This window comes from Pteronotus mesoamericanus, unplaced genomic scaffold (genome assembly GCF_021234165.1).
Source record: "Pteronotus mesoamericanus isolate MK-2021 breed Mesoamerican mustached bat unplaced genomic scaffold, CSHL_Meso_final scaffold_174, whole genome shotgun sequence".
Lineage (NCBI taxonomy): Eukaryota > Metazoa > Chordata > Mammalia > Chiroptera > Mormoopidae > Pteronotus > Pteronotus mesoamericanus.
The window spans coordinates 46520082-46541419 of record NW_026555309.1 but is presented as its reverse complement, the minus strand read 5'-3'; positions in this window follow the sequence as shown (position 1 = coordinate 46541419).

Here is a 21338-nt window from a genome sequence, read left to right as displayed (position 1 = left end):
TTTCATCAACCCGATAAAGGGCATCCAAGAGAAACCCGCAGTTAACACCTTACGTAGGGGTTCAAGGCCACGGCTTCCCAGGCCCAGAGCAAGACGGGGGCGGGGGGGACGTCCGCTCTCACTCTCCTTCAGCCTTCCAGCCAGGCCGCTGGGCGGGAGAGAGACAGCAGGCGTCCCGATGGGGAAGAAAGAACTACAACTGTCTCTATTTGCAGGTGCTATGATCTTATATACAGAAAAAAAAGCCTAGAAAATGCACCGAAAAATTATTAGAGTTGATAAGCGAGTTCAGCAAGATTGTAGGATTTAATAAGATCAGTAAACAAGAGTCGTTGGTATTTCATACCAACAGTAGGCAAACCAAAAATGAAGTTAAGAAAACCACTCCATAAAGACAACATGAAAAAGGATAGAGGACTTAGGGATAAATTTAACCGAGGGAGTGCGAGGCTTGGATACGGAAAACTCCAAAATATTGTTGAAAGAGATTAGTGATCAGAATAAATGAGTCTTTATTGTTCATAGATTACAAGACGACATTATTAAACGACATCCCTTCCCAAATTTATGTGCGGGCTCAATGCCACCTCTGTCGACATCCCAGCTGCCTTTATTTTTTTTCCTGCAGAAAGTTTTGCTGTTTGCATTTGGTCCAGTGCAAGGCGGGGGGGTGGGGGGGGGTGCTCCTGGGTGGTTAAAGTGTGTCTCATGGCTGCAGGGAGGGGCTCAGGCAGGAGCCAGACGCCAGGAGCTGCAGGGGGCCCCTCAAGGCCTGGCTCTGCAGGCTCCCGGGGGTGCATGAGGAGGAGCCTTTGGAAAGAGACACTGGCCCGGCCCAGCCTGGGGGTTGCGTCCCGGGAGGGGAGCCGGGTGTCGCCCATCTTCCTGATGCGTTTCACCTGCTCACCCAGGACGCGGTTTGGCGGGAAGCCGCGGAGCTGAGGGGCCGTGCGGGCAGAACCAGGGTCTACAGGTCCACGGGGCCTGGGTCAGGCTCTTCGCCAAGGCCAGGGCGGCGCCGGCGGCGTCCTGAGTGCCGCCCCTCGTCTTGGGACGGTTTCGGCACGTCCAGGAGGAGAACCGGCCACGTGCTGGTTTTGCAGCTTTAAGAGCCACTCGGCGCCCTCGCCTCTTCTCCACGGATTCTCAGAAGGAGCGGCCCATGCCCTGCAGGGCCGCGGCGTCTGGTGGAAACAGGAGCCCGCAGAGAGGTGGGTGTGGGCAGTCTCCACCTGGGTGGGGTGCTTCTGACGAATTTGGGAGCTCACGGTTGCTCGGCAACGAGGAGTTAAGGTCAATAAAACGGGGTCGGCTGGTCCCGGAGGCCGAGGACGCTGAGGTGGTTCCGAAGGTGGCGACTGGAAAGTGGGGGTCGGAAAGAAGGGGCGTCCCTGGTCTGTCCCGTCCGAGCCCCGTGAGGCAGAGGCCGGTCCCAGGGCTGCCGCGGGCGCCAAGGGACGGCCATAGCTTGAGGACCAAACAAAATGGAAGGTGTTGGCGAGGATGTGGAGGACCTGGAAGCCTCACAGAGCTGGTGGGGATGCGGATCGAGGCAGCCACCGTGGAACACAAGGAGTTAAACACGGAGCTACCCCGTGGCCCAGCAGTGCCGTCCCTGGGCACAGAAGGGCAATGTGAAGAGAATTGAAAACATGTCCACACGGAACGTTATACACTAATGTTCACAGCATTGTTCATGAGTTTGTTTATTTCTTTTTGGCGAGAAGGGAGGGAGGGAGGGAGGAAGAGAGAAGCGGTGAGGCTGTGGGACACACGCCAATCTGCTGCCTCTCGCGCGGCCCCGACCGGGGACCTGGCCCGCAACCCGGGCCTGCGCCCTGACCGGGACTCGAACCAGCGACCCTTCGGTGTGCGGGCCGACACCAACCCGCGGAGGTGCACCCGTGAGGGCCGTCAGAGCTGAAAGGTGGAAACCACCTGATTGTCCATCAACTAATGAGCGAAGACAATGTGGTTTATCCATCCAATTACTCGGTCACAGGAATGAAATGCTGAGACACACTACGGGGGCGGCCGCCAGAACCGGGATCCCAGCACAATTCGCCGGAGAGTCCTCAGGGACGGGAAGCGGGCTAGCAGTTCGCGGGGCCTGGAGGACGCGCTGCAACGCGTGGGACCCTACCGGGGTGAAGGCAGTGAGGGACCGCGGGGCGGCCCGGGGGTCCCACCGCGGGGTGGACTTCGGGACACCGACTTGGACACTTCGGGGTGAACTGGAGGACATTTAAATCACACTGAGAGACAGAGTGGATAGAGCAGATCTATAGATAGATAGGGTTGCTCGGGCACGAACGGGCTTGTTTGCAAGCAGGAAGCAGGACGAGGGGAAGGGAGCCAGCGCGTAATTGCAGGGCCTTATAAAGTCAGAAGAGAGGGCGGCTTCGGAGCCTCCCTCAGGGACACTAGGAGTGACGGAATCCTGTTGTGTCGCAGCCTTAAATCAAGGATTAAGTCCAGGGGGTACACCCAGGGTTAAATCCCTGACAGATTAAGTAGGCACCTGGTTAAACCTTCAAGTAACAAAATGGCTCAAGGACAGGCTCTGAAGGTCCTGGGGGAGCCTGAAACATCCCGATTCCCAAGGAGAGGAGACGGGGACTTGCAAAGAAGAGAGGCGTCTGGAATCTGCCACGTCGGCCCAGAAGAGGTCCCGGGGTGGCATGTCGAGGCCGCTGGAACTGGGTGGGCAAGAAACCAATGAATTTTATTTTAAACAGTTTTTACAGTGGGGAATTCAAACACATACCGAAGTAGAAAGAGCACCCGGCTGGTGCAGCTGCGTGGACTGAGCGCCGGCCTGCGAACCGAAGGGTCGCTGGTTCGATCCCCAGTCAGGGCACAGGCCTGGGTTGCAGGCCAGGTCCCCAGTCGGGGGTACATGAGAGGCAGCCACACATGGATGTTTCCTTCTCTTTCTCCCTCCTTCTAAAAATAAATGGGTAAAATCTTTAAACAAACAAACAACAAGGGCTCTTTTATAAAACACTCACCATGAGACCTCACGGCCTGAATAGCGGCGGTTTCCAGAGACCCCCGTGGACATGACACTGCGTCTGTAAGTCACGAGTGGGAGCCCCCAACCGCGTGTGGAAACGTGACCGGATGTGAAGCCGCAGCCCCGGGGTCACCCCCAGGCCGCCGGGCTGCCCAAACTGGGAGCTGGGACAGGCATGCGGCCCGAGGCAGGGACCCGGGGCTCTTTTTTTAAGGTACAAATGATACCATTTACTGATCAAAACAGCGATTCATGTTTTCTCTCATTTTTCACTCATTTTTCCCTTTGTTCCGTCTGCGTCCTGGGAGGGTCGGCCCGGGCCCTCAGTCTGCGTGGACCGAGCTGGCCGTGGGCGCCCACCCTTTCCCATTCTCCAAGGGAAGGCGTCCGAGCTTTCTCAGAGGCAAGCACCAGCCGGCTGAAAACTTACGCTTTAGGGCTAATTGGCTAAAGATTTTTGTTTCATAATCTTAAACAGGTGTTGAACTTGATCAAAGACTGTCCCGTGCCCGCGAGATCGCTGTTGTCCACGACGCCCGTCCACGAAGCCAAGGACGCTGCGCCGCCGAGGCCAAGCCCCCTCGCGCTCCGGTCCCTGCCTGCCGTTTCCGGAAGCGCGGCCCACGCTGCGGGTGTTGCCTTCTTTAGCCCGTCTGTGCCCGTGTCCCTGCGTTGGCGGGGCCGGTGCCTTTCCGTCCTGCCCTGTCCTTTTTTGGTTTTGAAACAGGAATAACCTGGGGCTTCTAAAGTGAGCTGGGTTTTTCAGAAATCTTGTTTATGTCTGGAGCTATTTTCCTTTTTAGTGTCATTATTTTGATTTTTGTATCTTTCTCATCATTGTTGCTAAAAGTCTGTTTATCTACCTGATCTTTAAAGCAACAACTTTGGGGTTCATTACTTGCTACCGGTTTTGATCTTTGGTTTCATGGATTTCCTCGCTTTTTTATTTCTTCATTTTAATTGGTTTGCTCCACTCTTCATTTTGCCAAATTCCTGAGCTTAATTCTTAACTCATTTGGCTTGAACCTTTAACATTTCCTGCTAAAGGTATTTAAGGCAGTACCTTTCCTTGAGAGGACTGCTTTATCTGTGCCCCATAAAATGCAAGTGATATTATCATCATTCGTTTCTCGATGTTTGTTAATTTGCTCAATAACTTGTGTTTCAACCCAAGAGTCAGCTGCCGACACACCGTTTAGTGTCTAACCACGTGGGAGGCGTTGGTCAGCTCACGAGCCAGGCTGATGCTCCAAAGCGACCCAAGGAGACAGTGGCTTCAGTGAGGCAGAAGCTCATGTCCCTGTCACAGGACAAGTCCCCGGCGGGGTATGGGCTGGTGGGGCCCCCGACAGGGCTCACGGGGGCTGTTGGGAGAGGGACGGGGTGCTGCAGAGTTCTGTCCCAAACCTGTCACGTGGCCACACCGTGCTGCCCTGGCCCCCGGGAGACATCGGCCTTGGTGGGGCCACCACGTCCCCATCATGCGCTCCGGCCGGGGACGCCCTGTCAGGGATGGAAGAAGAGCAAAATGCCGCAGCCACCGCCTCGTGGGATGTTCCGTGTGTGGTGAGAGATCGGCTGATTAATTCATTCATTAAAAACTAATGAATTCTAGTTGTTTCTGGTCAGAGGACCACCCATGGTGCTGGCGGCCACTGGGATGTTCCAAGACGCCTTTGTGATCGACGGGCAGACACGTCCCCTGGGCCCTCAGACTTGTGCCGTGTCTGCGGGGCGTGTCCAGTGGCTCTGCAGGTGCCTGGCGGGCGACGCAGGCACGTCCTGCTGGAGCCGCGTGTGCCCTGCGGCCCCCGGCGTTGCGGGGGTGGGGGCTGATGGGGACCCCAGGCGCCCTGCACCTCCTTGGACTGCGAGCGAGCGGTGGGTGCTCTGTCCTGTCGTCCCCTCTGTCGACGGCGGCGACACTCCAGCGCCGTCACGGACCAGGGCGGCTTTCTCTCCGTCCACGTGGCTTTTGTTTCGGCAGTGTTCCTTTCAGATGAGGGGAGGCAGAGTCTGCCACCCCAAAGTACGGGACATTGATTACTTTAAGCTACTCATTTTTAAGAAGCAAAAGACTCAGAAAGAGGCTGGACCCCCATTTACCCGCCCAAAGGAATTCACACTGAAAAACGGGCTTCTGGAGGGGCCTCGTGCGCTCGGCAGACGGAAGGGACCCCGGTTAGCGCAGGGGTGCAGCACAGGCCTCCCCGAGACGCACACAGGTTGGAGCTGAAGGCAGCCGAGCCCCGTGGGCTCTCAGGGTGCCCGCCGCCCTCACCGGGGCGGGGGCGGGGGGTGGTTTGCCGGAGGGGCCTGGCCCGGGGCACTCACCGTGGGAGGAGACTTTGCCTGGCCTCCCGCAGGCCAGGCCGACGGCCACTCACCAACCCTCGTGGGTGCCCCGCCGCCGGCCTCGGTTCAGAGGTCACAGACCCCTCACCTGTCCGTCTCAGGCTCCGCCCTGGGTGTATGCAGGGCCCCCTGCGCACACCGGTCATCCACCTGTCCCCCTGTCCCGGGCCTGTCTGACCGCCAGTCGAGCCGGAGGAACTTGGGAGGCAGGAGGGACGGTGACGTTCCGTCCCCTGCAGACGGCCCGTGGCTGGGTCTTGGTTCTCTTCTCACCCGCCTGAGAGCCCGTCTTCCCTGGGGCGTGGGGCGTGTCCACCCCCGTAGGGGCCGCTGTGTCGGCGTTGTGTTCTGCTGTCTGCTGGCCTACGACCTATCGCCCGGCTTTGTTTCCATTTCTTTTTTTCTGCTTCCCGTTGGACAAACCAGGTTTTCTTTTGCTGACCTGAGAAGGAACACACACAGTATTTCCGTCTTGCGGTGGCCGCTCCGTGGCTCATCCTCATGCGGGGTCCCCTTACTTTTCTCCGGGGGGGCCCTCTGCCTCGGGGGACGGGGGGCGGCCTCAGCCCTTCCCTCCTGCGTCTTCACCGGCGGCTTTAGGGACTCACTTCCGTGCCGTGGCTGCCCTTTCTCCTGTGGCCGGGACACCCGGCCCCCCCACCCCCCACAGCTCTCCACGTTGCCCCTTATCTCGTTTTGTCCCCCTTGGCCCCACCCGCTCCCCGCACGGAGGCCCTGGAGGTCTGGGGACGCTGTTATTGGTGAGGCCTCGGGAAGGTATTTGCGTGGATCTGAAAGCCTGAGTTCCTAAGTGCTGTCCATCAGCGAATGAGAACAAGGCACCATTGTCTGGTGTCCAATGTGGCGGCTGAGAAACCCGACTCCGTCCCCTTGTGCTGGACCCTGTTTCCTGTCAGGGCTGAGCCTCCTGATGTGTCTCCTGGAACCCTCCCCAGCCCCTCGGCCGGCGTCGCCCCTCTCCCTGTGGCCCTGGGGACGGGAGCCCCAGTGTTTCTCCAAACGCCCCGCTGCCCCGGAGCGGGGGGACCGCGTGGCCGCACTGCCGCCCGGAGCCCAGAACTTTGGCCTTTGGTCCTTCTCCTGACCTGCTTCCCTGCTCTCGCCCTTTTGTCCTTGGAACTTCCTGCTGCTCCCCCCCCCCCCACCACCGCCAGTGCGTTCAGTCTGTTGGCACCTCTCTGGGCGATTCTCCAGTTCCGGGTCACGGTGGTGCAGCTTCTCAGGTGGCGGTCCCCTCGCCGGCAGGCGCGCCTCCCGGAAGTGCGCAGGGATGCGTGCCAGCCGGGCCTGGCCTCGCCTAGGCCTGGAATTTGAGTAAAGAAGGGGGAGCGCGCTCCCGGGAGGGGCACATTCGGGGAGGCTCCCCCCGCCCCTGTTGGAGGGAGAACGGCCTGGGGCTCCCGTGCTGTCCCGTCTGAGCGTGTGTGGGGTTGGGACTCGACTCAAGTCCACCACGGGCCTTGGTGGCAGCTGCTGTCCCAGTGGTGGAGGCCAGGCCAGGGAGCGGTGGGGACAGAGCTCCCAGGGCCCACCGCCCTCTCCCGAGCCCTCCTGCCCAGCCTGCGACCGCCCCACAGCTTTGGGGCTCCCTGGGGGGTCCCTGGCGCCCACACCCCCCCTCTTGCCTCGGGAGGGCCCTGGGCTGACTCAGAAGGGGTTGGCAGCCCCGGGCTGGGAGGGCCGGCGGGCGGGGGCGGGCGCCAAGGAGGCTCGGGCCCGGGGTGGGCGCGTCCCGGCAGCGCCCACCAGGCCTCCCCGCACCTGTCCCTCGCCTCCCGCTGCCGCCAGAGGCGGGGGTGTTGGAGGCCCCAGGCCCCTGGGGTCCCCGCGGCGGGCTCAGCGCCCTCAGGCCCAGACCCGCAGAGGCGGCAGCCCCTGGGCCCCACCTGACTTGCCTAAGAGCCAAGGACGGGCCCCAGGCCCGCGGAGTTCAGGGGCCCTGGTCTCCCCCAGGTGCCTTCCAGGCCGCCGCTCTCCCTCCCAGGGGCCGGCAACCGGCAGATGCCGAGGCCTCGGGCGGCAGTGGGCGCTGCCTGGAGCTGAGAGCACAGGCGGTGCCGTGGGGTCCGGGGCGCCCGTCACAAAACGCCACAGCCTGGGGCTTAAAGCACAGAAACTGTGCTCTCCTGGTCAGAGGCCGGGGGTCCAAGAACGGAGGCCTGCCCAGCGGGTCCCCTTGGGCCGGGAGGGGGCCGGGGGGCCATCCTTGGCTTGTAGACTCAGGGCTCCAGGCTCCGCCTCTGTGGCCGCGGGGCGTTCTCCGCCCGGCCGGCCGTCCTCTTCCTGCTGGCTGAGAGCCCACCCTGCTCCAGGTGACCTCATCTCAACTGATGACATCAGCAACGTCTCTGTTTCCAAATAAGGTCACATTCGCAGGGACCCGGGATTAGAACTCTCCATATCTCTTTCAGGGACACAATTCAACAGCTGTCACAAGTATGCGTGTCCTCTTCCGAGCTGAATGGCAGCTGCCAAGCGAGGTGGCCTCCCCCTCCCCCCTGCTGCTGTGAGTGTGGCCTCGTTGGGGAAACGGGCTTTTGCAGATGCAAGCAGGCAAGGGCCAGAGGTGAGGCCCCCGGGGTTGTCTGGGTGGCCCTCAGTGCATTGTCACAAGAGGAGAAATCGCAGGCAGACAGAGCGGAGGCCGAGCGGGGAGGCCACCAGTCCAGGGGCGTCTGGAGACGCCGGAGGCTGAAGGCGCGAAGGACGAGCCTCCCGAGGGGGCGCCAGGGCTGGAGGCCGTGGGTTTCTGGGGGTTGTGCTCACTTGTCCCCGGGCCCCGGGACACCGACGCAGGCCCTTTCGAGCATCAACAGCCGTGCCCTCGCAGGCTGCTCTGCCCCCCTTTCCTGTCAGGGCCTGGAGCTCAGCCCCCGCGCCCCTCCTTTCTGCAGCTGCACTGCGAAGCGCTCGCCGGTGAGGGTGAACTGGGCTCCTCGCCCCCACCCGTGCCCCCGCCCCTGCCCCACGCGCACCTCTGATCGCCTGAGTCAGGCCGCGGCTTCGGAGCGCGGGCGTGCCGCGCTGGCCAGGCGGCTCCGTTCCCTGAAGCATCACCCCATGCACGGAAAGGTCACAGGCTCGATTCCCGGCCACGGGCTCGATTCCCAGGCGGGGCCCGCGCCTGCGTGGTGGGTTCCCCCCGAGGGTGCCGATGTTTGCCTCTCAAATCAATGTCCCTGTCTCTCCAAAATCAATAAACATATCCCATATCCTTGGGTGAGGATTTTTAAAAAAGAGAAAAAAGCACAGGTGCACTCAGAAAACGCCCCAGAACCAGCGGGGCCGCCGCTGGAGGGACGTGGGACTGCCCTCGCGGAACTGGGGGTTGTGCCCCGCGGGGCTGCTCCAGCTCACGCCTTGGGAGAGACACGGCTGGAGGGGAGCCGCCTTCGGCCTCCCCTCCTCCCGCTGGGGGCAGGCGGGAGCCCGGGCTGAAAGCAGGGGATCAGAGACGGGCCGGCCCGGGGTCTGCGACGGCATTGAGGGCCTGCGCCCGGCCCTGGGAGGCACGAACGCGCACGTGGGCAGGGAATCCGGGCCCCGGGCGCCCCGAGCTGCCCGTCAGGGACCGGGAGTTAGCGGTTCACGGGCTGTCGCGCTGGGCGTGCGCAGCAGAGCTCTGCCGTCCCGAGGAGATGGGACACCGACCGGGCGAGCACGGCCCGGCCAGCAGCCCGTGTGCAGGCGCCGTGGCCCAGACACCTGCTCCTGCTCCTGCTCCCTCCTCGCCCCCACCCTCGGGCCCACACTCCTGCTGCCAGGTCTGGGCGACGATACCCAGGCCTCGCCGGGGCAGACGGCCCTGGGGCTGGTGGGAGCAGGTGAGGGAAGGGCCACAGCCTCCAGGCCCAGGGTCTGGGGCAGCAGCTGCCTGCCCGTCCGCCACGTGGAGGGTGGTGGCCAGGCCAGGCCCCTGGTGCCCGCGGGGAAGCCATGGGGCGGCCGGCACCAAGGGGGCAGCACAGTGCCCCTGCCCCTGGACGGGCGTCTGCCCGGGTGCCTCCCGCGTGGCTCCGCCACGGGGGCTGGGGTGCGGTGGGGACCGTGGCCCCCACTCCCGTGGGGCCTCAGAGGTGAGGGAGACGGACTTTTACCAGCGCGCTGGGGCAGTGAGGGCGGGACCCCCTGAGAACTGCTGGGAGGGAGGGGGTCCCGCAGGAGGGCAAACACGGGCCTGGGCTGGCTCTCCGCAGGAGGCACGAGGCAGGATGGGGACGAAAGCGGCTCATCTGTCAGAAAGTGAAACCAGGAGAGGCGGCGAGGGTGGGGAAGAGAGACAGGGAGGGGCAGGGCCAACGCTGCTGCGGTCACCGCCCTCCTCCTCCGCCCCTGACCGCACTGGGCCCTGCCCAGCTGCTGGCCGCCTGCTCTGCGGCCCGTTGGCCGCCACCCCTCGGCCTGGGCAGCTGCCCAGCTCCTCCGCGGACCTGCCCTCCCCGCCTCCGGGCGGCATGCCTGGCGGTGCCGGCTTCACCGCCACTGCAGGCACGAGCGGGACTTCAGGGAAGCCAACACGGTCAGTCCTGGACGTGTGGGCGTGTCCCCTGCTGGGGCTGTTGTGACAAAGGGCGGGAGTCGGGGTCAGGGCTGTGCTCCTGCTGAACCCAGGGGCCCGGTCCTTCCGTCTCCTCTGGCCCCCGCGGCCCCCAGCACCACGGGGCGAGGTCACGGGGTCCGGGAAGGCCACCGCTCAGTGGCCGAGGCCCACCCCCATGGCCTCATCTCAACTCAGTAACATCGCCTGCAAAAACTCCACTTCCAAACAAGGTCAGGTTCACGTGCACAGGGCTGGGATGTCAACACGGCTGTTCTTTTTGGCGGGGGGGTGGGGTGGGGGGGGCACCCATAACAGCAAGCCACCCGGTGAGAGCCCCTGTGATTTTTCTAGAACTTTGGGAGGGAGGCAAGTGGGTTTCTTTTTCCTGCTGTGCCCCTCGTTGGCCGCCAACGCCGCCTCTGAGCTGAGAACGTGGTGGACGCAGGCAACGGACCCGAGACGCAGGCAGCGAGGCCCAGCGGCCAGACCCGCCCGTTCCGAAGGCCGTCCACGCGGGAGAGCAGACAAAGTCCCCTGCTGACACCGCCTCCTACGACACTTCTGTCACAAGCAGCACAGGCCACCGCGGGGGATGGGAAACGGGCACACGGGACGGGCTTGTCTGGCTGTGGCCTGAGCGACCAGGCGCGCGTGGGGCTCGGGGGCCTCGGCGGCGGCACACGTGGCTGCGGTGCGGCGCACTGCTAGGCCGCCCGGCACTGCCTGGTTTCCAGCCGGCCCACACTGGCCCCGCGGGCTCGGCGGGTGGCCCGAGCTTCCGACTCTGCTCGTCGCCCTGGAGTGACAGGTCGCAAACCGACAAGTGACCCCGGGTCTCAGGGCCTGTGCCGGCAGCGAGGCCTGCGGCAGGCAGCCTCTGGCACCGTTCAACCTGTGGGCAAGCCCGGCACATGCTGCAGCCTCTTTCCCGTCCGCCGGGGACGAGCTCCAGCTCTGCCCCCCGCCCGCTTGCCGCCGCGCCATGTTCCTGTGTTTCAAGTCAACAGTGTCTCATTCTGTTCTGATTTTTTTTTTATTATTTTACTTTATTTTATTTTTAGAGAGATGGGGTAGGAAGGGAGAAAGAGAGGGAGAGAAACATCAGCGTGAGAGAGAAACGCCGGTCGGTTCCCTCCCGGACACAGCCTGACCGGGGACAGAGCCTGCAACCTTTTGCTGCGCTTCCAAGGCATTTTTTTCTCCATCCCTATTTCTACGCCAGTTTGAGTTGGGTTCGGGGGACGACAGAAGCCTCGGGTCTGCCTGCCCGCCCGCCCCGCGGGCCGTCTCCTCCAGCCGGGATGCGGGGCAGGGCCCCGGTCGGCACGTCCTCCAGACTCTCTGGACCCCCAGTCGCGCAGACTCAGGCACCAGGAACTCACCAGCGGCTACTTTTGCTGTGTGTCCTCCCTGGTAAACCTCTGTCCTGTAAAGAAAAGCCTCTTCTCACCTCCATGTGCCCCCTGCCCCGGCCCCTTCTGCCCGGGCCCAGGGCCCGCCTGTGGGAAGCCTCAGGTGGGAGAGCGGCGGCCCCGGGCCCTGGTCGTCCCGGCCTGGTGACCGCAGGTCCCGCCCCCGCCCCGTGACCTCCTAGGCCATCTCAGCTGCTCCAGCCGTGCCCCACCCGCCTCAGCCCCGCGGGCTCAGCCCACCCGAGCCTCAGCTCCGCTTCTGGCTCCGGGCACCCCGGGCTGCCCTGCCAACGCCCACTCGTCCACACCAGCACGACCACCGGCCACCCAGGCCACACTTGGCCCACAGCCACCGGCCGACATGCCACCACGTGTTTACCCTCTGGAGCCACCCCTCCAAGTGCCGAGGAGCAGCCACTGTGGGGTCGGTGGGACCCACCTGGGCTTCATCCTCCTCCCTGGTCCTGGCCGCGTTCTCTGCGGCGGCTCCGCTGGTCAGTGGTGCCTGCGGCCCTCGCCCTCGAGGGCGAGCAGGGCAGACAGGGCTGGGCCTGCCCTTAGCCTGGGTGGGGGTGGGAGAGGGGTCGGCGTGGGGACACTTGGTCATGTGGGGCCCTGGGAAAGGAAGCCGAGGTGGCACCAGCTCGATGTGCAAGCAGGGGACACGGGGAAGGCAGGTCCTGGCCAGGGGCACGGCCTGCACAGGGGCCTGGCGGAAGCACCGCGGACAAGCCCTCGTGGTGACCGAACGCTCGGCCCCGGGCTCTGGGGCAGGGCCTCTGCTGTCCCCGCTCCCTCCGGATGGGCCGCGCCCCCAGGGGCCAGCCCGAGCTGCCGCGGACGGCGAGGCCGCACAGGGCCTGCCGGGTGGGTGTCACCGTCCCTTGCAGGAAGTGCCCGGCTCAGCCTCGTGCCCTGGCCCCGGGCGCCACGCGGGGAAGGCCGGGAGCGGCCCCAGCCGGCCCTGTCCTGCTCCTGAGTCGAGGGCCCTCAGCCGGGCCCTTGCAGGCCCGAACAGAAGTTGGGGCCAGGCTGTCTTGGGTGGGGAGGTGAACGCACGGCCTGGGTGTCCAGAGCTGGGGCACCTATGCCTCCCCCCACCCCTGAGGGAGGCCTGAGGAGTGGGGGCCAGAGGCCAGACAGGGCGGCTGCTGCGGGGAGCTGCCTGGCCGTGAGGACACCCTGGCCCGAGGGGGCGTGCGGTGGCCTGTGCGCTGAGGCAGGGCGGGCCCCGCTGCAGCGTGAGCCCCTCCCAGGCACCCCCTCATCCGCCCTCACGGCCTTCGCCTGCCCGGGCTTGCCTGCCCACCCACCCCACCCAACATTTTCCGTTGGAATGTTCCCAAGACAAGAGCATCACAGCCCTGGAAAAAATGAGCCCAGGCCGGGTCAGGCCTGAGACGTCACGGGGCGGGGGCGGGGGCGGGGGCCGGGCCCAGGGCCTCGGAGGGGGCCCACTGTCGGGCACCCGAGGGGGCCAGTCTGCGCCTTCAGGCTCCCCCAAAGGCAGGGCAGGCTCCTGGGAGGGTCTGGGGCCCCGCGTGGCTTGTCCACGGGACACAGCTTCCACTCCCACGCTGGGTGGAGGAATCAGCAGACGGATGAGGGAATGAATGAGCGAGTGCATTGGGTCCATGTGGGAGCCCAGCCGGCCACGAAAGCACATCAGAAAACCCCCGATCCCGCAGGGGACTGGGAGCCCCCGCCTGTGGGGCCCCAGCCCCTTGTCCAGCAGGCCTGGGAGGAGGGGCTCCTGGCCGGGGGCCGGTGGTTCATTCCAGGGAAGGTGGGGGAGGGTGTGGCCAAGGTGTGCCGCCAAGTCTGGGGTGCCAGGAAGCCTTGGGTGGGGTGTCTGGGTCACTAGGGTGGGGTGGCTAGAGGAGGAGGGAGCGGCCAGTGAGGGCTCCATCGGGGGCGCAGCCCAGGGGTCCCAGGGTCTGGCTGTGGAGGGGTCTCGGTGGCTGTGGAGGAGGTGGTTCTGCAGCCCCTGGTTCACTGAGCCAGCCAAGGGGCTCCCCAAAACGCGTGCACTGCCCCCCATTTCCTCCCGCCCCAGGTCTCCATCAAGGCAGGCTTGGCACCCGTGGCGCTGTGGGTGGGCTGGGCCGGCCTGGGCGCGGAGTGGGGCCCCCCTGCCCCCCTCCACTGGGCGGGGAGCTGAGGGGGAGGGGCGGGAAGCTCCAGCCCTGCCGCCCCTTCCCCAGCCCCTCCCCCACCCTCATGGCTGAGGCTGGGGACCCGTTTCCCAGGAAACAGGTGGCTGGTGGGAGGCAAGGCCAAGAAGAGAGTTCCGGGCCTGGCAGCTGGACCGGCTGGACTGTCTGTCCTGTCTGTCCCTCGAGGGAAGGCCAAGGGCAAAGGTGGATGGGGCGCCAGGGGTTCCTGGCTCCTTCCTGGTGGGGTCCCACGGCCTGGCCCTGCCAACCGCCCTCCGCGTCCCCGTCCCTGCCGGCTGCACGGGGCGTGCACACGGGGAACCGGGCCTCGGGGCGGGGCCGCCTGGGGAGGGGAGGGCGCGGCGCCAGAGCCCGCGGGGGCCCCTCGCCACCAGGACCTCCCCAGGGCCCGCCCCCACCAGGGGTCCCCCGGGCCTGGTGGGGCCCCGGGGCTGTGGAGGTGACCGAGGTGACCGAGGTGACAGAGACGGTGGTGACAGAGATGGTGGTGATGGAGACTGTGGAGGTGGGGTCCGGCCGGCGGGCCCTTGTGAGGCGGGGCAGCCCGGGGGGCTTCAGGGAGTCCCTGCCTCAGGCGTCCGCGGGGCCGCTGGGCGCCCTTCGCAGCTGGCTGGACGGCATGGAGGAGCTGCAGGCCTCACAGGCGCCCCTGACCCCTGACGCCACGGCGGCCGCTGCCCAGCTGCGGGAGCAGGAGGTACACAGCGGGGAGGACAGGGCCAGGTGGGGGCAGCTCGGGACCTCGGGACCCCCAGGCCTCTGGGCAGCGGCGCAGAGATGGCCGCAGACCCTCTGCGGCTGGACCGCAGGCTCTGGGCCCCAGCCACCCCAGCAGGGGCAGCGGCAGGAGGCTGGGCAGGGCTGGCACCTCGCCTAGCCCTGCGTCCCGTGCCCCACGCCCGCGCCCCGTGTTCGGTGCTGCAGCTGCTCCGGCGCCTGCTGGGGGAGCGGGCGCTGCAGGTGGAACGCACGCTGCAGGAGGCCCGGAGCCCCAAGGAGCTGCGGGTCCAGTGGGACCGCCTGGTGCAGCGGGCAGAGGCCAGGTGAGGCCCTGGGGGCCTGGGCGGAGGGCGCTGGCGCGGGCACGGTGACCATCTGGTCTCTGTCCCCAGGCGGGGGCTCCTGGCTCGGTTCGTGCCGGCGGCCCAGAGCTTCCAAGAGGCCCATGGGGCGCTCCTGGCACAGCTGGCTCGGGGCGAGCGGCTCCCGACCCAGCTGCGGCCGGGCCAGCCGGGGCCTGAACGCGGAGAGGGGCCCATCGGGCACCTGCAGGTACAGCCCAGGGCCCGGGCAGGTGGGGGGCGGCGGCATGGGCCCAGGCCAGTGGGGGTGTGTTCGCAGGACGTGTGCGGGGGAGCTGCAGCCCGTGCCGAAGGCCCGCAGAGGGCCCTGGAGGCTGGCCGGGGGTCGCTGGAGCTGCTGGCGGGTGAGCGGTGGGCGGGACAGGCTGGCAGGTCCGCAAAGACGTCCTCAGTGCTTCTGCCTGGGGGCCCCGCCCCTCTTACGCTGCCGCAGAGCACAGTCCGTGCCCTACAGCAAGGCCCCTCGCGGCGCCCACGCCGCCCACCATGGCCCTCCCGCCGTGTGGCTGCAGAGGACGAAGCTTGGCTGGTGAGGGGGCAGCTGGGGCAGCTCCGGGAGTGGGCGCGGATGAGGGCGCTGTCTGTGCCCAGCGGGCACGGCCGCATGGCCCGGGTGCAGTGGCCGCTGAGCTCTCACCCCCAGCACGCCCGGGAGCCCGGCTGGAGCTGGCCGGGGCAGCCGCCGAGTCAGGGGCTCGAGCACCGAGAGCGGGTGTTTGCAGGCGTCCGCGGGGCCGGGGCGGGCCGGGGGGTTGGGGGCTGGCGGCCGGAGGGAGAGGTCTCCACCCGGCCCCATCCCCTCCGGCAGGGGCTGCCTGGGCCGACGCCCCTCTCCTCCCGCAGCCAAGGGCCCAGCTGGCAGAGCAGCTACAGTGGCAGAGGCCCCTGGCCAGCAGGTGGCCCACACAGTATCTGTCCGGGAAGCGCACCGCCCACCGGGCACCCCTGGGCCCGCAGAGCTCGCGGTGGTGAGGACCCAGGCCCAGGCCCCAGTGGGGGACCCCGGAGCTCCAGGTGCGCAGGGAGCCGAGCCAGACGGGTCGGGGTCGGGGGCTGTGCCTGAGGCTGGGCTCTCCAGGTGGCCCTCCCTCTCCCCAGCTGCGTTCTGGTCAGAGACTCAGGAGGAGGACCCTGGGCTGAAGGCCACCTGGGGGCCCGCAGAGCTGATCTGGTGGGGCCTGGCTGAGCTGGCGGCCGGCGAGGGGGGGCCCCGGCCGCAGGGTGGCCGGGTCCGAGCGCTGCAGGTGCTTCTGGTGACTGAGGGGCCGGGCCGGAGCTCTGTGGGAGGGGCTGCCTGACCGCAGGGGAGCTGGGCAGTGTGGGGGGCTCTGGGCCGCCCCGCCCAGCCCCCGCCGGCCCGTGGGCAGGGCCGCAGAGGAGACCTGCCCGCTGCGGAGGGGAGCTGGGCAGGCAGGGCTTCTGTGCCACTTTCCAGACTCTGCTGCCACCCCTTCAACTCCCTCAGGTCCCCATGACAAGGCCCCTGCTCTCCCACTAGAGCCGGGCGGGCCCGGGCTGCCAACCCCCACGGCGGGTCGGGCAGCCGGCAGTGGGCCCGTGGGGCGGCCCTGCCCAGCCCGGGAGCGCTCTTGGGTGGGGCAGAGCCCCAGGGAAGGTGGCCGGGATGCCCCCAACGGCCTCGCTGATGGCGCGGCCGGAAAGAGAACGTCCCCTGGGAGCACACGATAGCTGTTTAGCTCTGAGGTCTCGGTCGAGCCTCTCTCCTGGTTTAAGGCAAACTCGTGGCCCGGCCCGGAGCCCCTAGAGTGGGCTCCACGCTGGCTCCGCACCCTCCCCTCTTCCTGCTACAGCCGGCGCTCCCTGCCCTGAAGCCCCCCACGCTCTCCACCCAGCTTAGCCCTCAGACGGGGGGGGGGCGGGGGGGCTGTTGGTTTGCTCCGGCTGCCTGAGCAGCTCACACAGCAGAAGCCGCTGGGTCTCCTTGTGAGGGCGGCGTGCCCCAGGGCTCTGTCCTCCGCTGGTAGACACGCCAGCTTCCTGCGGCTTCACACCATCTTCCCTCTGTGTGTCTGCGCCTTGACCTCCCTTTTTACAAGGACACTTGGGGCCACATACGCTCACTCTCTGCTAGGACCTCTCCCTGGCTGATCTTACCTGCAATGACCGTCTTTCCAATCAAGGTCCTGTTCTGAGGTGCTCAGGGGTTAGAACTTCCACATTTGAATTCGAGGGGACACAGGCCCACCCATAGTAGGGAGCCACCCTGCCGGCCTTTCTCACCCCAGCCCTGAGCGCCCAGCCCGGTGGTGCCAGCTGGGCTGCGGTCTCCCCACTCAGCAGGTGCCTCCCGCTGCTGCTCTGGGCGGGCCAGCTGGGGTCACGCCCCCCTTGCTGCGGAGGAGCCCTGCCCTGGGAGGAAGGACCCCCTGCGAGCGCATCTGCCGCTTGGGCCTGCGGCTGAAACCCCTGGGCTGCTGGGCTGTGCTGTCCAGCTCCTGGACGGAGAGGTCAGCCTGCCACTCTGCTCTGCGCCCACCCACCCCCGCCCAGCGCCGCCCCCTGCCCGCCTCTGTCGCGCTGCCCCGTAGGCCCTGTGTCCTGGAGGAGACAGCAGTGCCAGCCTATGTGGAGCTGCTGATTGCACCGCCCCACAGGCTGACCCAGGCCGAACCCCGGGGGACGAAGGTGGGACCGGTGGCTGGTGTCGGCCCGGCAACGCCGCTCTCAGGTGCCCTGGGACCACGCCCTGTGAGTGCCCGCAGGTGCTCTGGGGGGCGGGGGCAGGCAGCCTTCAGGGCTGCCCACAGCTGCTGGGGTCGGGCGCCAGCCTCAGGGGATGGCAGTGGCAGGGCGGGCAGAGGGCAGTGCCAGGCACGGGGCTCACCGTGCCAGCCTCCTGAGGCCCCCCCTGCTGTGTGGGTGAGCTCCAGGAAAGGTGCTGGCTCTGAGGGACCCCAAACCTGGGGACAGTGGCCAGGCCGCCAGAGGGAGGGTCCTGAAAGAGCTGAGCTGGAGGTCACCGCAGGGAGCTGGAGCTGCGGGGACAAGGACCAGGGCCGGTCACCTGCAGCCTGCCCAACCCCGGACACACGAGAGCGACCGAGGCCGGGCCGGGCTCCCCGCTCCTTCCCGTGGTGAGGGGCTGGCACACAGCTGGATTCCGTGGCCGGGCAGTGCTGCCTGCAGTGGCTCGGCCACGGGAGGAGGCAGCTCCGGGCTGCGCCCCGGGCCACGAGCCACAGCCAGAACAGCCACATGTCCTGGCAGGACATCGTGGGCATGTCCTGGTGCCTGGTGAGCAGGGGTGGGGACAGACAAGGTTGACCCACACACCTCGGGGGGACGTGGGCTCACCCCAAAGCTCACTCCTCTGCCTGGGTCAGGGCTCCTCAGAAGCCAGCAGCAGGCACACAGCATGGCCAGAGTGGGGGACAGGGACAGAGCAGAGCCTGGAGGTGGCCAGAGGCCAGCGTGGCGTCCCGGGAGCCTCGGTGAGCAGGTGTGAGCGCGGGCCTGGCGGGGGCAGGAGGGGCAGAGCCACGGGAGCTTACCATTCCCGCCACCGCCCCGGCCGTGCCTGTACAGGAGTCTCGAAGTTCCCTCATGGTGTGTGTCGGAGGTGGCTGGGCGGCCCTGGATGAGTGTCTGGTCAAGAATGACCCGGGCAGAGGTGAGGACTGGGCCGGGGGAGCCTGAACCCTCAGGGCCGGATGGAGGGCAGGCCTCGGGCCCTGCCCTGGGGGACGAAGGGCACCTGCTCTGCCCCGAGCTTCTGGAACCTCTGTGAAGGTTCCTGTGAAGGGGAGGACCAGCCAGAAGATCCATGAGAGGTTCCTGTCCTGGGCCGTGGTCCCCAGCAGGTCGCCCTCAAGGTTGCGTCCTCCATCCCCAGATTTCCCAGCCACCTCCTGCCCAGGAAGGTGCGTGCTGGGATGGGCATTTGAGGGGGGTCTGGGGGCCCCTGGGTAGACAGGAGGTCTCCTCTGAGCCCAGGCAGAGCGGCTAGACCCTTGTGGTGAGGCCTGGCCCTCCCTTTCAGACAGGACTGGGAGCCTGCTGGGGTCACAGAGACCCTAGCTCCTCAAGGTCAAGGCCACGGAGGGGCACGCGGAAGGGAACCGCTGAGGACAGCCTGGCTCAACCCACTCTGGATTAAGCAGCAGCTGGGGAAGCCGGCGCCACGGGAGTGAGCAGACCCCGAGTACAGCGACAAGGAGGGCGGGGAGGGGGCCGCATGGAGCCTGCCCGGGCCCTTCAGCGCTGGGGGCAATAAAGTCAGTGTTTTGCAAAGCAAACCGCGAGCCGTACTGTCCGCATTTCCCTTGCAAACTCCATTCAAACGCCGGGAGACGTGCCGCCTCTCGCCTCTGCGCCCGCGCGGCCGACATTCCTCCGCGGTGACTGGTGACTGGCGAGGGGTCGAGGAAGGGGCCGGGGCAGGAGGGAAACGACCCTGCTCCTCGGCGCCCGCCGTCCCCGCCCCCTCGGGACCCCTCCTGCGGGTGCTCCCAGGCGGCAGGCCCAGGGTCGTCGTGGGGCGTCGGTTCCCAGCGCCTGCCGGCCCCACCTGGCTTCGGGGCGCCCCCACCCGGCCGCCCGCAGACGGGGGCGGGGCCGCCGCTGCCGGGAGGGGCCGAACAGGTTTAAATCCCGGCGGCCCCGGGCGCCGGCCGTGGAGTGAGCCGAGGGACTGCGAACGGGCTCTGGAGCGCACAGGTGGGACATCCGGGCAGGGAGGGCGGCCGTCCGCCAAACCGAGACACCTGCGCCGCGCTCGCCCGGGCCCGACCGCACAGGCTGGGGAAGGGGTACGGGTGGGGGCGCCACGCGCCGGGGCTGGGGCTCCGGCTGCGGCTCACTGTCGTCCCGCCCGCGGGCAATCTGAGCCCCAGGCCCACGCGGGGGTCCGGGCAGAGCGGGGCGCTGCGGCCACGGCCCCGCCCTACCAGCCCTCGTGCGCGAGGGTCCTGGTCGTAGCCCGTGGCCGAGCGTACAGGTGGGAAGACGGGTTCCCCGTGCGGGCGAGGGAGTCGCGCGCTCGGGGCGGGGGTCTCGCCCGCCTGGCGGGTTCCCTGCAGGACGGGTGCGCCTCGGTGGGCGGGGCCCTGCCGATCCGGTTCCTCCCCGCCCCCCCCCGCCCTTGATGGGCAGGGGGCGGGGGGAGGGGTCGTCGGCGAAGCGAAGAGGCCTGGGCACCTGGGATCGAGGCAGTTAGGCTGACAGATTGAGAGGTAGGTGTGGCTCCTGCCTGAGGGGCTGGGCCCGACCCACTGAAGGAGCTGCCCGGGGACACCTGCGCGGCGTCGTCTCCGGACCCTTGGGAGACGGGCGTGGGAGGGGCTCTGCCCGTCCGGCGCCGCACCCGCGGCCTTGACCTGAGATCCTCTGGGGCCGTCGCTCTGTCCGCTGCACCTGGGCGGGCCTCCCAGCTGCGGCCCGAAGCGGAGCAAAGGTCCCTGCTTGCGTCTGGGAGGCAGCGCGCCGCGGGCCTGTGCTGACCCGGCGGCGGTGGAGGGCCAGCGAGCTCCCCGCCCCGGCCGGCCGACAGGGTGGTGCCCCGCCCCCAGGAATGCGAGCCTCTGCTTCTCGGGAATTGCCTCCCCCTCCTTGTCGCCTGGGGCCCTGGAGGTGGGGCCACCCCAGGAAGCCACCGGAGGGGACTCACTTCTCAGATTCCCTTGGCCCTCTCCTCCCCCCCGTGTGGGTGCGGGGGCGCGGTGGGGGAGGGATTTGCTCAGCCTCCCTCTCGGTCTGCTGGGGCCACCTCTCTGGGACAGATCCTCTGGTTTCTGTGACACAGGCCCTGCCTGAGAGTCCTGCTAGCCGACTCTGGACACCCCCACAGGCCCGGTCTGTCTCTTCCAGTCCCCACCCCCTGCCGCCCAGGCACCTCCTTCCCGAGCTCCTGGCTGCAGACCCCAGGCACCTGTGCCCGCACGGCCTGCCCCCTGCTGCCTGTGTTCCCCAGGCGCACACCACCCTCCCGCCAGGGGTCCCCTTTGTGCCCAGAACCGGGGCTTGTTTGGGCCCCTCTGGACTCCCTGCCCTGGTGCCACCCCTCCTCCCTGCAGGACAGGCTGTGCAGGCTCCAGGCTGAGGGCCAGGCACAGCTGTGCCACCCCCCCCCCCCCCCCGTCACACTGCTGCCAGGGTGACCCAGGAAGTCCCCCACTCCTGTTTAGCTGGATAGAAAGGTGTCTCTTTCCTCTGCCACCCCGTCCCTGCCGGACGCCACCGGGCCGGTGCACGGCTCCACCTTCCCTGGTAGCCTTGTTGCCTGGCGCTCCCACCAAGACACGGCGGCTGGGTGCCAGCCCACTTGGCACTTGTGAGAAAGCTGCTGGGGGGCAGCGTGCACACGTCCAGCTCGGCCCAGGGGCAGAACCTAGCGCAGGGGGTCCCAGGGAGGGCCTCCGGCTGGCCTCGCGGGTGGAGAGAAGACACAGGTGGACAGACAGGCCACAGCCTCGCTGACCCCTAGAGGGCGGTCAGGGCGGCCCTGCCCCCGCACGCGGGCCCACTCCCAGCGTGCCAACGGGCACCTCTTCCTGGGGAAACGCATGAGGAGGGGGTGGGCGAGGGTCTCGGCCACCCCTGGGGCCCTGGCTCAGGCCTGGGCAGGGCGGTTCCGTTTGGCTGTTTGTCGCAGAACCAGGTCGGGAAGGAGCAGGTGGGCCTCTGGGGAGCTCTCCCTGCCCCCGCCCTGCCATGGGCCCCACCTCCGCCCGCTGGTCAGATCAGCTCCCTGGCCAGGCGCGCCGCTTCCAGCTGGCC